The sequence below is a fragment of the Pseudopipra pipra genome, chromosome 6 (assembly GCF_036250125.1).
Source record: "Pseudopipra pipra isolate bDixPip1 chromosome 6, bDixPip1.hap1, whole genome shotgun sequence".
Classification (NCBI taxonomy): Eukaryota; Metazoa; Chordata; class Aves; order Passeriformes; family Pipridae; genus Pseudopipra; species Pseudopipra pipra.
The window spans coordinates 49,834,648-49,848,893 of NC_087554.1; the positions used below are offsets into that span (position 1 = coordinate 49,834,648).

The window sequence follows — 14,246 nt, forward strand, 5'->3', positions numbered from 1 at the left end:
ACACCTCTCTGCAAATGTCACCATAAGGTCACATCCACTGACTCAAACTGAAAGAAGAATCAGTCAGAGGGAACATGAAATGCTAATATGAAGTGAGCACAACCCAAAGACTGTATAAACAAATATATGTTCCTTGGAGGAAGAGGGAAATCATAAACATTATCATTTAGGTCTCTTTGCTGTGCAAATATCATTTATCTTATTTTATAATGTATGTTAGTAAGAACTCTGATGAAAGACTCGCCTTTACCTTGACCTTTAAAAAATCCACAAAATTCAGAGATATTGCTGCAACCCCATTGCTTTGAGGGTCTTGGAGGATGAGAACAGCAGCCTGAGACACAAGCTGCCATGAATAGCAAAGGTCCTGGAAAAAAACAGTGACTCCAAACCAGCATTGATGGAAAGATGAAATTAATTCTTATGGAAAACAACCTTTTCACAGTTTTTTAAAGGCAGTCTTTGGAAATATACAATGGCTTTTTACCTCTCCATTTGGTCCCTTAGGCTAGTTTATGAACAAAGTCTCTTTTGAAGCTTTTCTCTGGTACCCTCTAATTCCATTAAGACTAATTTATTTCTAATTATTGTGTCTGCTGTATGCAAAAAGACCTATTGCATTGCTCTCCTTTCCTTCCTGCAATGACATGAGAACAACAGGCTTACTATGTATGGATCCGTCTTTGCTTTACATGCCAGATAAACAGACCTTGAAAAACAAAACACCTTAATTCCGCAGCTTGCAGAAATGTCCATAACTTTTAACACAAGGAAGTTCAAGGAATTACGACTTTCTATATGCTTGGAGTGAACCTAAGATAGGTGCTAGTGGAGTGGCAAGGCAGAGCAGGGCCTTCCTGTGAACAGGCCCAGGGAAGACGTGGGTGGGTTGGGCTCCTGAAAGATGGATTCCAGCCTGGGATGGATGCTGGGGGTTGCTTCTGACCAACCCCAATGGAAGTGGGTTCACTGCCATGGGGCTCAGAAACTCAAAACAGGGGGAAAAGCTGCCATCCACATTGACTCCTGTCACGTTATGCTGGCCCACCACCCTGATGAGATATCCAGGCCTGGGGCATTGCTGGTTGCTGTGCAGACAAGAGCAGTGGAGGAACCAGAACACTGTGCTAAAGGACACTGCACCACCATCTCTATTTACCCAGTGCTGGTTTTGTGTGCGGTCAAATTCATATGTGATAGATACCATATCTGAAGCCCTTGTCAAATGCAGTCCTTTCTATTGCCATGGAGGAAGCTTCATTATCTTGCACTGACTGAGCATGCAGGAGAGAGGATCAGAGGTTTATGCCTCCTTTACGTTCAAATCACAAAGCAACAGGTTTGTTTTGCAGGGCTGACATTTAATTATTTGCCCTACAACTCAGGTTAAATTCAGAGCTAAATTTAGGACAAGTGTCTGGACAGAATGTCATGACACCAGTGTATATCTGTTGCACGACATACCATACGAACGAGTAATTTTCAACTCAGTTAAAAATAACCATACACTTACCTAATTCAGCAGACTTCTGGGCTTTGTCTACTGAGCTGGTAAGCAGACAGTGCAATAGTAAGAGTCACAAGTATACTGTGGGAAGAAACATCTCTAAAAGCAAGAAGACAAAAAATATCCTTCTGTGTCTGTTTTCTCTTTTTTTGTGTGTGTCAAGTAACAAGTACTGTCCCATAGTAACATAAGTATGATATTTGGATTATCTTAAAAATCGATTCGAATAAGTAAATTAAAGTGGAATTGTGAAAAGAGTTTTTTCCCATTGAAGTGAGAGATCTCTGATTCCTTAAGGGCAGAGACAAATGGCTGTTAATGCTCCCACCCCAACCCTAGAAGAGAACAGATTTTTTTCACAGTAAAGAATTAGCTTGCTACTACCTGGTTTCCTCAGCTACAAGATGGCTATATAACACCAATTAATGTGGCTGCATCAGGGAGACTCAGATCTCCAAACTAAGCATCATTAGCTTCCTGAGCTGTATTTGGAGATAATAGCTCCAGGGAAAACCTGAACACAGGAAAAACATACCTGTTGTACAAGTGTCAAAACCACAAAGGGAGATAGCAAATCTGTTTAACACCTTTACAGATAAGATGAGAACAGCACAACAGCACAGATGAATGCTGGAGTAAAGAGCTGAACTTCAGCCAAGCTGCCTTGATGTCACCAAGAGCTGTAACAATAAGCAGAATTTATTTTCTCTATTTGAGCTGCTGACATGCTTCTGTCCTTTGGCATTTATCTAGACCTACCTTGCTGATAAGGAAAGGTCAGGGTGTTTTCACCAGGCCTTGGATGGTGGGGCTGTGGGCACTTCAGCCATGCGGGGGTGATAGCCATCAATATCGAGTTCTCCAGCTGGAGGAGCTGGCAGCCCCCATGGTTCCTTGCTGTGGAAACATCCTTACAGGTCCCCAGCCCCACTTGTGTCCCTGGAGCTACAGCCTGGCAGAGGGAAGGTCACCAGGATGAGACAGTAAATGCTGAATGCTGCTGACCATCAAATGGAGGGGCCAACAGCTGTAACAAGCAAACCAGCTGGTTATTGAGGTGCTTTGGGAGCACCAGGGCAGCTTGTGGGGCTGCTGAGCAAGCACTGATGGAGTGCCTGTGACAGCTGAGCAAGGAGAGGGTTTCGTTTCAAGGCAGTAGAAATGCGATACAAGCCTGGGTCACTAAGCTAAAGCTGGTCCAGCCCAAATGGAGGGAGCTGGTACCTGGCAGTTGCCTCGTAGCTGATGGGAGCCTGTGCAGGCTCAGTGTGGGGGCAGGATGATCAATCATATCATGGGCTACAGAAGGTACTGCCAGGTATCCTCAGTAAAAAAATCTCACCCTTAGGTGGGACAGTCCTCTGGGAGGAGAGCAAGGTACAGTACCATGACAGTGTAGGGAAATGTATCCATCTACTTTGTGCTTGCTCTCCAGATACAAAAGCACTTTGCTGTGAGGGCATGCCAGCATAACACCTTTCAAAAGTGCTTAAATCATGTTTACTGTTTTTTCCTTTAACGAGTGATTTCCTTTTGACCTGAGATTGTGAGACAAGATAATGTGCCAAACTATTCACACTATATATGAGTGAGGTTAGTGCATGCACAGTTTCAAAGACATTTTTCTTGAAACGCTGCAAAGACTGAGTCATTTCTTGGTTGGCACATTCTATTTTTCATGAAAATGATTTTGCTTTCTCTGCTGCAATTGTACATCATGTCTGTCACATTAGTTGTGGTCACTGTTACATATAATGGATTAACCTCTGATATAATCTTATTTTCTGTTGCTTGGCACCTAAAAATCAATCAGGCCATTGGTCAGCTTAGGTCAACCCCAGTGGTAGTTTAGGAGCATTTGCAAGAAACTTTGATCAGGATAAATCGTTTCCCTCAGAGACATTCTGCCAGTTCATGATGACTGGTTTAAATCTTCAAAACTTGGCACTTTGCAATCTTTCCAAATATTTTTTGATTATTTACTCCTCAATAGTCCCATTTTCATATAACGCTGAACCCAGATTTGAATCTTGCTCAATTCTTTATCTCCGTGACATTTTGAAGCCTCGTGTCCCAGAGCTGCAAGTAGCACATTCTTGTGCTAATGTTGTTCAACTTCTGGCAACCTCTTGCTGTGTACCAGCAAAGACCCACAAGTGGTTTGAACACCAGGAGCAGAGACCTCACTCCTCAATGTATGCTGGCACTGTAAGTGAGGTTCTAGGGGAAAGCCAGGCTGCAGGCACCAAACTACCTTTAACGCATTGAGTCACACGGAAATGACACTGGGGTGTATGCTGGAAACATGGACTTCAGGTTGCACAGGAAACTGTGGCTAGCTTCAAAACACAATGAAAAAAAATCCAAAACCTGATACATGCACCAAGGCTTCACTTTTGCAGTCAGCAGCTCTTAGTGAACGTGTCAGGAGACATACTGGGGCAGTCTGTGCAGCACATGGCAGCACCAGAGCTTGAGGCACATTTGTGTCTGAAAAGAGCCAAAACACTCTTAATCTCAAAGAAAATGATCGATAGTGTAAATTTTCACCAGTGCTGTGAAATGTTTCTGGCAATTGGTTCACTGCTCAGGATATGAAGACGAACAGAGTGTTTCATAATAATGTTATCAATTTTTTTTTTAATTTTTTTTTTTTTTTAAGGGGAGAAAAAAGGAAGATTTACCAGAAAACACTGGAGTTACTGTAGGGTGCTGTCCTCATTACTGATCTTTGTAATCAGAATCCATACCACATGTTTGGTCCCAGCATTGGTTTGTTTCTGCTCTGCATCACATCTTTGTGACAAAGCATGGGAACTAATATCAGTTTGGTGGTATGTTCTGGTATGTTGGTTCAGTACCAGAGAAGATGACAGAGTCACACTGGAGTAAGTGAGGAGTCAAAATACCCTAGGGTCTTATAACACACTAGAAATAAGTAAATATCCAAAGAAAGAATAGATCAACCAGGCATTACCAACTTTTCTTTCTCTGGGGTAATTATATTTTTTTACTTATGAAAAACTAATATTTTCTCTTCTGAGCCTCCTGTCATGCAAAGCACACACATGAAAAAGGACTCTGTCTCTCTCTTCAGATATATATATGTGCATATGAACATATATCTTACTGGAAATTTTGTATACTTGGAAAAAGACAGTGAAGTCCTTTACCTGAGGTATCCATTGCAGGTACAAATTAGTATGGCAAGAGAATAGCTGGGGAAAATATTGCAGAAGATGTGGGCTTTCTCCATCTTTCTTCATATAAAGAAATAGTTCATATAGTTAAATCTCCACTTCCAGACAATTTCCATCTGTCTTTACCTTCCTCACTCCAAACGAGGGCAGGCAATGCAGACTTTTGCATTTATTTATGTACAGAACAAGCAGATTTTTAGATACTATAAATCAGTACATTCCTGATTATTTTAGTGGAACTGTATTTAATTGTTTCCAAAGTAGGAGCACAAGAATCACTTCAGGGAGAGACATGTATGTTCCATCAAGAGATTTCTAAAACTGTGCTTCAGATCCGTGAAACAAAGTGACACACGAATGGTGCACTGCAGGTGGTTATGCTGAATTGGAGTAAGCAAACAAAAGAGTTTATTGTAGGAAGTATATATCTTTACCATCCTGGGTGTACAGGTCAGAGTTCTGTACTGGCTAAGCATCCTCAGGAAAAAATCATCATACAGGTTAGCAGCATAGGATGCATATTAGCACAGAACCAAAAGAAATTATGAGAAAATAAATCTGCAATTACATATAACTAAAATGGCATAACCCAGATACAAGCATGGGACTCTGCACCTCTTGCTTATTTCATAGAGGAAAACCAGGCTTTGCTGTGCAAATGAAACAAAATACTGCTGAGACAACTGCCATTTAGAAGAAGAATAAAAAAAAAAAAGATAAAATCTTTGTACCTCTGCACATGCTGCAGTAAATATGCACAGATGCACCACAGATGCAAAGAGAGAACTAGGAACCATGTGAAAAAAGGACAGCACCAAGAAAGCCAAACAGCTTCTGAAAAATTAAAGACATTAAATCCCAACCCTCCAATTCTGTTTGTAGCATTTGTATTTTGATGCTATCCTGGGAACTGATTATATTGAATTTTTTGCTGTTGATTTTGAAGCTTTCAGGTTGAAAATTCCCCCAAGGTGTTGCATGTGGCAAGAAAGGGACATTTGCCCAGATAAGGTTGTTAACATGACTTGGCAGATCTCTGCACAGTGGCAAGCAGTAGAAATATTTGCCAGGGTAAGCCTGATCACCTGGCCTACCATCTCTACCTGGACATGGCTAAGGCTTCTGGGGGAACAGGGCTTACAGCTGTGGCCAGGAAGTGGCTCTCCACTGCTCCCCTCTGCTCAGCAGAGATTGGCAGGAGATTTGCATCCATCTTGAAATTTATATTTCTCCAAATCATAGTTTGGTATAATTAAAACAAATGGGGCTGGATTTTGTTGATGCAGGCAGAGGCTGTCAACATTTCCACCCCCAACTCTGCTCCCTTTCTTTTCAGTAGAAATCATCAAAATGTATATGGCTTACTGAATAGAGCACTGTGTGTTGGGAAAGTGTGCTCCTAGTGTGCTCCCAACTTCATGTGAGAAACCAGGCGTCCCCAGCAATCTCAAATGAAGTATTTGCTGCAAGTGAAGAAAAGCAAAGAAATGTTTTGTGACCCAGTTGGGTGAATTCAGGTAGGTGACTTCAAATCCCACCACACCCTTGAATATAAAAGAAAAAACCTTGATGGGGAACATGGTGCTTGGAGATTCTCAGAAACAACAGTGCTTCTAAAGAATTTAGGACGAAAGGGAAGAATAGCTGAGTAGTAACTTTCCTGTACATGTAAAGCAGCTTTATCTGTAAACTTAGCATTGTACATTTAAGGGTGGCATCCCACAACATAAAACCAAACTGGTTGATCTCAGTAGACACTGACTGAATTTAAATTTGTTTTGCAACATGGGGAAGGGAAATTGTAGAAGACAGTGAGATGATTCATAATTGCAAAATCAGAATGTATAGCAAATAATATGGAGTCAATAAAAATAAAAAGACAGAACACCATGATTAATACAACACATATGTGCACAAGTGGTTGACTCAGCCCCAGAAAAGCCTAGAACAGATCTGGGAAACTGAGTATGTGCAGCTGCTGCTCACATTAGTCCATCTAATCCATCCGTCATCTCTAATGTGCCCACCACTGTGGTATCTATTTGCATAGCACAGAGCTCAGGCAAATACATGTATTAACCTACTTTATCTAAGTTGCTGCACAAACCTACTTACATAGGTGCTTAGAGCTAGCTGAATTGCCCATCAGCCTTCTCAAAATGGTGCAAAAGGTCCAAGAAGCACAGTCCTTCCCACATATGTTGACAGTATTTCTTTCCAATAGAGTATCTCTTCAAAAGAATCAGCCAGAAATGTCCATTAATTTTGCACATTTCAAGACCATTCTCTTATAGTTTGCCTTCAAAGACCTCTAACCCCAGTAATAAAACACTCCAGACTTCTAAAATTTATAACCATAAACAAATCAAATATGTAAGATCACATAAGACATTTTGTATAGCACTAATCCTGGAACAGAAGGCTCATTTTTCATATCATATCTCTCAGACTTATTCTGTGCCCAGTGGAAAATCTGTAGCTGGGCCTATATCTCACTTTCTTTTTTGTAAAACCTATGAGACCAGGTACTTTCTTCAGTATTCCAACAGTTATGCCCACTGAATTAATCTCTGCAGAGGTGGCAAGAAAAACTTTTTGCCTGAAGAAAATCTTCAGGAGCTGCTTAGCATCCATCAATACCAGAAGATTAATTCAAGAGACCATCACACTCTGAATTACACTGATAAATATATGTCAATCTTGCTGGGCAGGACCCGAGAGAATGCCCTGAAGTTGTGTCAGAGGATGTTTAGGCTGGAAATTAGAAGAAGGTTCTTCACTCAGAGGGTGGTGGTTGAGCACTGGAACAGGCTCCCCAGGGAAGTGGTGACAGCACCAAGTCTGACAGAGTTTAAGAAGTCTTTGGACAATACTCTTGGGCACATGGTGTGATTCTTGGGGTTGGTCTTGTGCAGGGCCAGGAGCTGGATTTGATGATCCTTGTGGGTTTCTTCCAACTCAGCATATTCTGTGATTCTTTGACCTGGGCTCACATATCTATAAAATTTCAAATTTTTGGAATTAAACAGTGATTCCAAAGTGCAATTTAAAGGCTGTCAGGTTGGTAATTTTTAGGTTGACTCTTCCTGTTGGAAGCCTTGCCTGCCTCCTTTGTGCCCTGCCTGCCTGCCTTTTGCCATTGTGCAATATGATGCAACGTATTTGCTGCCTGGCCCCTGAGTGCAGTGCTAAAGTATAATCTTTGCACCAACTTGTCAGGAAGCTAGACAGGTCTGTTTTATGTTCCCTCAATCTGTATTTAGTCCACTTTGTCTTCATAGGGAGCCCTGCCCAGATAGATATATACATATTTATAAAAACAGCCATTCATTTTATACACAGAACATCTCAAAGTACAGTCATGTCTGTAAACATTTGGGCCAAAACCCCTCTGGCATTGAAACCGCTGATGCCAGAGCAATGAAAGAAACTCTTTTCTTTGTCTCAACGCAACCCTTTCTCATCTTTGCTATGATGCTCTACTGAGCAGAGCTGTGTGACCGTATGCCACGACAAAGCACCACATATCATTGCTATTAACAGGCTTAAGAAAGGTACTAGGAAGAAAATCTCATTACTGCAAGCTGATATTTCTCATACAAGGTCTGATTCCAGATGCAAATTCTTGATCTGTTTGTAAACATGAAGTGGAGTCTTTATTTCTTTTTACATTCCATTTAACTTAATATTGAACTGAAAAGGAATGCTGGAATAGCAAAAAATACTGGAATGACCTTGCTTCATAAAATAAAATTTTCCAAGTAGTGTAATTGTTTTTGAAACCAATCAAGCTTTATAAAAATCAGAATATTAAACTTCCCCTATCATCGATTCATAAATTTTTAAAGAACTTTTCAAACAATTACTGTATTCAGTATGCGAAGGACAAATCTACAAGAGTTAAGGAGATGCATCCTGCCCTCATCTTTTCTAATTAACCTTATTGTGACACCAACAAATGCAACTGATTCCCTTTCAATTCACATCAGCATCATTGAGCTTATGACTTGGCCAAAGAATTAATTATGTCTCAACAGAAAATCTGTAACTAGAAATATCATCAAAAGAAATATGATGAAGGCTGTTGCCTGGTCTGTCTTTGCTGGCAAATAAGTTATTTTTTAAAAACATGTCAACTGAGTAATTTCCTGGCTGATACAAACATCTTGTCCCACATCAATGGTGTTACATGCCAGCAGAGAGAGTCCAGGTCTGGAATGAAGACAACCAAGGTGACTTGTGATTTTGCCTGGCATGGCCTAGGTGATAGACAGCATCATCAGTACTAACATATGGACAGTCCCTTCTGCTGGTCCCCAGGGGAGGGGAGGAGAAATTATCACCTTCAAGCCTCTCTGAGAGATGAGCTCTTGCTCTCCTTACTTACATATTGTGGGTATGAGATCAAAAAGATTGGAAGTCCTGTATGACATTTTGCTTTTTCTGCATATCCTTGGGTAACTTGATTCTTTAACAACTTTACGCAGGGAAAGTCAGCTGTGAATTCTTTTCTAAGGATGAAATGCCTGCTGAAGCCAAAGGTCATTTCACGGTGTACAGGCAAGTGAACATGGAGTAAGAAATTAATGATTTTAGTGATGCTTTGGTTGATTTGATTGACTGTTGTATATTTTCCCATGGAGGAAGAGGACAGAGGTGTCACTCATGTCCCCATCATCCACGAGGTGGGACAAATCTCTTTGCCTATTCACATGTATGCCGGAGAATCTCAGGGAACAGCATTTTCTCATTAAATCAAAGCAAACTCTTACCTATTAAATTATCCACTGCCCTCTCAGTGCACAGTGCGTGTGTCAGCTAAGCTGACCCCAGACTTTTCCAGCTAATTGGTGTCATTTGGATCCAAGTTTGGGCCCCTAGAGAAGTGAGTGCATGGCACTCTGTTATTCAGGAAAATTACCTTCTTATGGTTTATTGACAGCCCAGGTGAGGCAGTGTCATGAGTGCAGGAAGCCAAGCATGCAGTAGATTTAAGACGTCTGTTCAAATTTGAGCTAAGACACATTTTTATAGGGAGACTTCCCGCAAAGGAAATTCTACATTTAAAAAATATGCATTTTTTTTTTTTACATACAGCAACCCAAAAGCAGTTATTCATTATGAGAAAAAGGCAAAAAATCAACAATGCAACCAAAAAAGAAAGACATACTCCGTTAAGGAAATAAATCTTACTTCCGAGTCTTCAACAATAACATCTGTAGCTGTGGACAATTCCAGTTTGGAATGTCCAATTATTACATGTTAATTCTACCTCAGTACTTCCTGCCCTCCTCTGTGCAGAAAGTGGGTTCTGCCCAGGTCCTGTGCTTCAATTTGCCCCATGTAACTGTGAGCAATGAGCAATACTTCACAGTCTCATCACCTTACACCGCCCTGAATCAGGATAGAGACAGATTAATGGCAATAGACAGTGTAGAAATATCATTGGCCCATTACAGGAGGAGGATGGTCACCTCACAAACAGAGACAAGGCAGAGGTGCTTAATGCTTTCTTTGCCTCTGTCTTCAACACGGAAGATGGACCAAGGGGGTCTCAGTGCCCTGAGCTGGAGGACCATGACTGCGAGAAAGATCAACTCCCAGCTGACCCTGAAATTGTGCTTTCCCAGTCTGGTTCAAGAAGTGTTTGGATGATACTCAGGCACATGGTGTGACTTTTGGGGATGGTTCTGTGCAGGGCCAGGACTTGGGCTTGATTATCCTTGTGTGTCCCTTCCAACTAAGCATATTCTGTGATACCTCCTTGGGCACTGCAGAACTTGAGAGGGCTACACTGACCTCTCAGGATGTTTACTCTTGTTCATCAGCTTCAGGGTTGTTTAATCATCTAACTTTGGCACCTCTTTGAAATGCCTAGGTGCCCTAGAAGATCAGCAAGCCCTCTACTCAGTTAAAAACCCCACACTCAGTTATATTTTTCTGGACGTTAGGCCCATATGTAGCAAAATTTGTCCAACACCAGCCAGTGTGGACAACTCACTATTTATTTAAATCAATATGCACCCAAACCAGCATAAATCCAGCACTGTATGATTGAGGGCTGCACTCGGCATTTCCCAGCTTGACCTACCATGACTATACGAGACTCTAAGGACTGCTCAGACCTACCTGTCAGTGTCCTACCAGCCTCACTGGTCATAATAGTGTGAGTACAGCCCAGCCTAACCCACCACCTTCTCCTTTGCTGCACCTTAACTGCACCCTGATCAAAAGGTGCCTTCCCACTTTATGCTTCTTGGGGGTAGTGGCAGGATGGGACCTTGAGTCATGGTGGCTCCTTGCACGCTCACAGGAAGTCTCATGGTTTACTTCAACCAAACAGGGAGTTCCTAAAACTGTCACACTCCTGTTCAGGTTCGGGATCACCATATAAAGAGTATGACTGTACTGTGAGGGTCAGCAGTTGGAAATGACATTTTGACCAGATTTAGGACAAAGAGATTGTACTCTGAATTGGCTTTATGCAGTCACAGGGGGATTTGCTGTGTGCCTTTACTGGCTTGCAAAGCTGATTTTCTTTGTAGGCCCCCAGCAAGACACTGAAAAGCAGTGCAAGTATGCTCCAGAAGACTCTGCTTCTAAAGAGAGGTCACAGTCAATTGTGTCACAGCAGAGCTTGTTGCCAAGTGGCAAGAAATTAAAGTGAGGATGAAATCTGTGTCCCAGCGAAGAGCAGAGCTGACCACCAAGCACATCAAGACATAAGCATCCTTCTCCACTGTGCTGGGAGAGGAGAGCCCTGGTATCAGGGTTTAGTCCTGCTTCATTCCTCTGTGACTCTCTTCTGGCTGTTCATGGCTAGTCTTTGCACATTTACACACATTGCAATCAGTAGGAAATTTAACCAACAGGCATAGTCCATTAGAGCAGGGGAATTGCTGCAAACTGTAGTCTTTCTCCAAGGGAGAGTAAAGTGCTCGCTGTCTCTCTGGGGGACATCCCACATGCAGTGACAGGAGTGACTTTCATAATTTACCATGTCACGAGACTCAGTGCTGCAGCCTGCATAGACTGCAGTCTAGGTCTTTGCTCGCGCTGTAAAATCCTTCAAGTTGGATTTAGCAATGGCACTGAGGTCAGTTATTACATGAACATCTTCCCCTGCGCTCCATTCCCAGTGTGAACACTTCAATTGTTTGGGACTTGATCTGATGGAAGCTAATACATCTATCCATGGCACTGGATAATCTGTCAGTTTACCAAGTCCCTGTGTGGAATGTCTCATCCCCCTGTTAAATGCAGCATTTCACTTCTTTTGTGCCAGAATGCAAATCAAACTTTTAATTTTCATAAGCTTTTTTAAGACTAATGGGAAAAGAGGAAATGAGGCAGCATAAACTGCCAAGCAGAAGTAGAGTCAAATGAAATGACAGAGGGATCGAAAAATAAACTTGTAGCAGAGCTGAAAAACTGAGAGTGAGGTAAGGGCTAAGCTTCCCCTGCCACAATATCCAACTGGTGCATCTCCATTGTTCCATCTATTCTGTTAGTAAAAAAAATTAGCACAACAGTACAGTATTGGTAATAGGAGCAAGGTACTAAATGGGACTCATTGCAACTTTAAGTCTTGTCCCCTGCTGTTGTTAGTAAACATTATGTACAATCCTCATTCAGAATATAATGAGAGCCATCAAAAAGGAGCAAGGAAATCTGGGCTAAACACAGTAAGGGGCTTTAAGAACTGCTTAGCTTGACAAGATAAATGGTGTTTTAAACCCAAAATGGACTCAAAATCTGGGAGCTCAGGTTCCTTTTGCAGTCAGAGGGGATTAAGGTCTGTTATCTAGCCTGTTTATCAATAAAGCAGCTGTGTAAAAAATGTGGATGATGGAGCACTGCCTCCCCCTCATCTAGTCATGATTAAAATACAGTGCCTCTTGATCATGGTGAGAAGCTCTCCAGGTTTAAATCCTAGGACATCAGTTGGTGATCAGCTACTTTTGATGCAGCTGAGAGATGAGTAAAGAATGAAGCTGCTCGGCCTGAGCAGTGCTGGGCACATGGTGATGCAGAGCCTGCAGCTCCCAGGAGGCTCTCAATGCCTATGGCAGAGTGCTAAGTGATTTAGGCACCTCCAGCATTAGAGGGCTTTCAAGAGGCTGTAACTTGCAATGACAGGGATGGTGTCCAACATGGCTGTAGCCCCAGCTCCTGTTAAACCCAGGAATATATTGTTCAAGACCTCTTTCCTCTGATTACATGCTTTCTTCTAATTGACTCATGGCCCTTTATTTCTTTTGCTGCCAACTCTCCTTTAGCTTAACTGGCTCTTCGTTCTCCCTAATGTTATGCCCTTGCTTTATTTATAGAAAGCACTGGTATCCACTCTGGGATACTTTCTCACTAGCGGTGAGCCAGCCAAGTTCCCGTTGTCCCAGACAGGCTCTCAGCTCCCCTGCTCTGCTCAGCTCTCCCTACAGCACCTATGTGGTCTGAGTCTGCCTTTCAGGAACACTGCATGCAGCATTTGGGAGTAGATCTCATTAAAGTGTAGTACCATGGGACATTTATACTTGCTATTATTAAGTATTATGATTATTAGCATTCCTATTATTTCAGGAGACCACTGGGAGGCTGAACAGTCAGAACTGCTGGATTTCCCTCTCAAAGGATAGTTGTTTTATATACTCCTCCAACATCATGGAAATCCTCCTCACGAGGCATAACACAATTAAAAGTTCCTTTGACACCAAAGGATCCTTTTAACAACATTCTTACTGTTAGAACTAACTCTTCTAAAACAGTCATGTGTTTCTTCATTTTCTTTTCGGGCAGCAAAAGGTAGAGAGGAAAATTGCTAAATACAAAGTATTTGAAGGTTTTCTGCTGAAAACCAGTGACAAATTGCCTAATGGTGTTACTCTAAGGCACCTGCTGTTTCCTTTACTGTAATAACAGCAACTGACACTGCCTCCCTTTGCTCCTGAGCTGGGTCCAGTACTTGCAGCCAGTCACCAGCACTCAGCTGTGCAGAGGTGTGCTGGGCTGCAGCTGGCATCTGATGGCAGGAGCAGCAGGTAGCGAGTCACACCGACTGGGACTGAGCCTGCATGCCTGGTTAGCACTGTCAAGTGGTAGGCAGAGGATGAGGGAGCCAGATCTCTTCTATAATAGCAGCATCCCAGTTTGACCCTGGGATCTACATAGCCTTACAGCTGGGAACTAGGAGCACAAACTCCTCCAGGTGATATTAAGGGACAAAATTCTTCAACTTACGAACACAATTCTGCTTGTGAAGAAAGTAAGTCAGGACTGCATAGTGCAGCTTAGCAGCATCACCACAATTGATTGATAGGGTTGTCTGCTTGGGAACTAGGTTAGGCCAAGATGACATGAAGTTGCTGAAAGGATTCACAAAGTATATGGTTCATTTCTGCCTTGCTCAGCTTGCTATTGAAGATGGGGTCTAAAGCATGCCTCTTGCACAGGAAGCTCTGAGACCTGCAAACACCAACCATGTACCACAGACAGCAGGTCTGCTGAGCCCGCAGAAGAGGGCTGTGATACTTGGATGGCTC

At 42.2% G+C, this 14,246-nt stretch overlaps 1 protein-coding gene across 1 annotated transcript in view; it reads right to left on the reverse strand.

The window, feature by feature from the left end:
* The window catches only part of ASB2 (ankyrin repeat and SOCS box containing 2), a 50,043-nt gene that overhangs the window by 33,591 nt on the left and 2,206 nt on the right, over window positions 1–14,246 (reverse strand). The gene's annotated exons all lie outside the window — the stretch shown is intronic.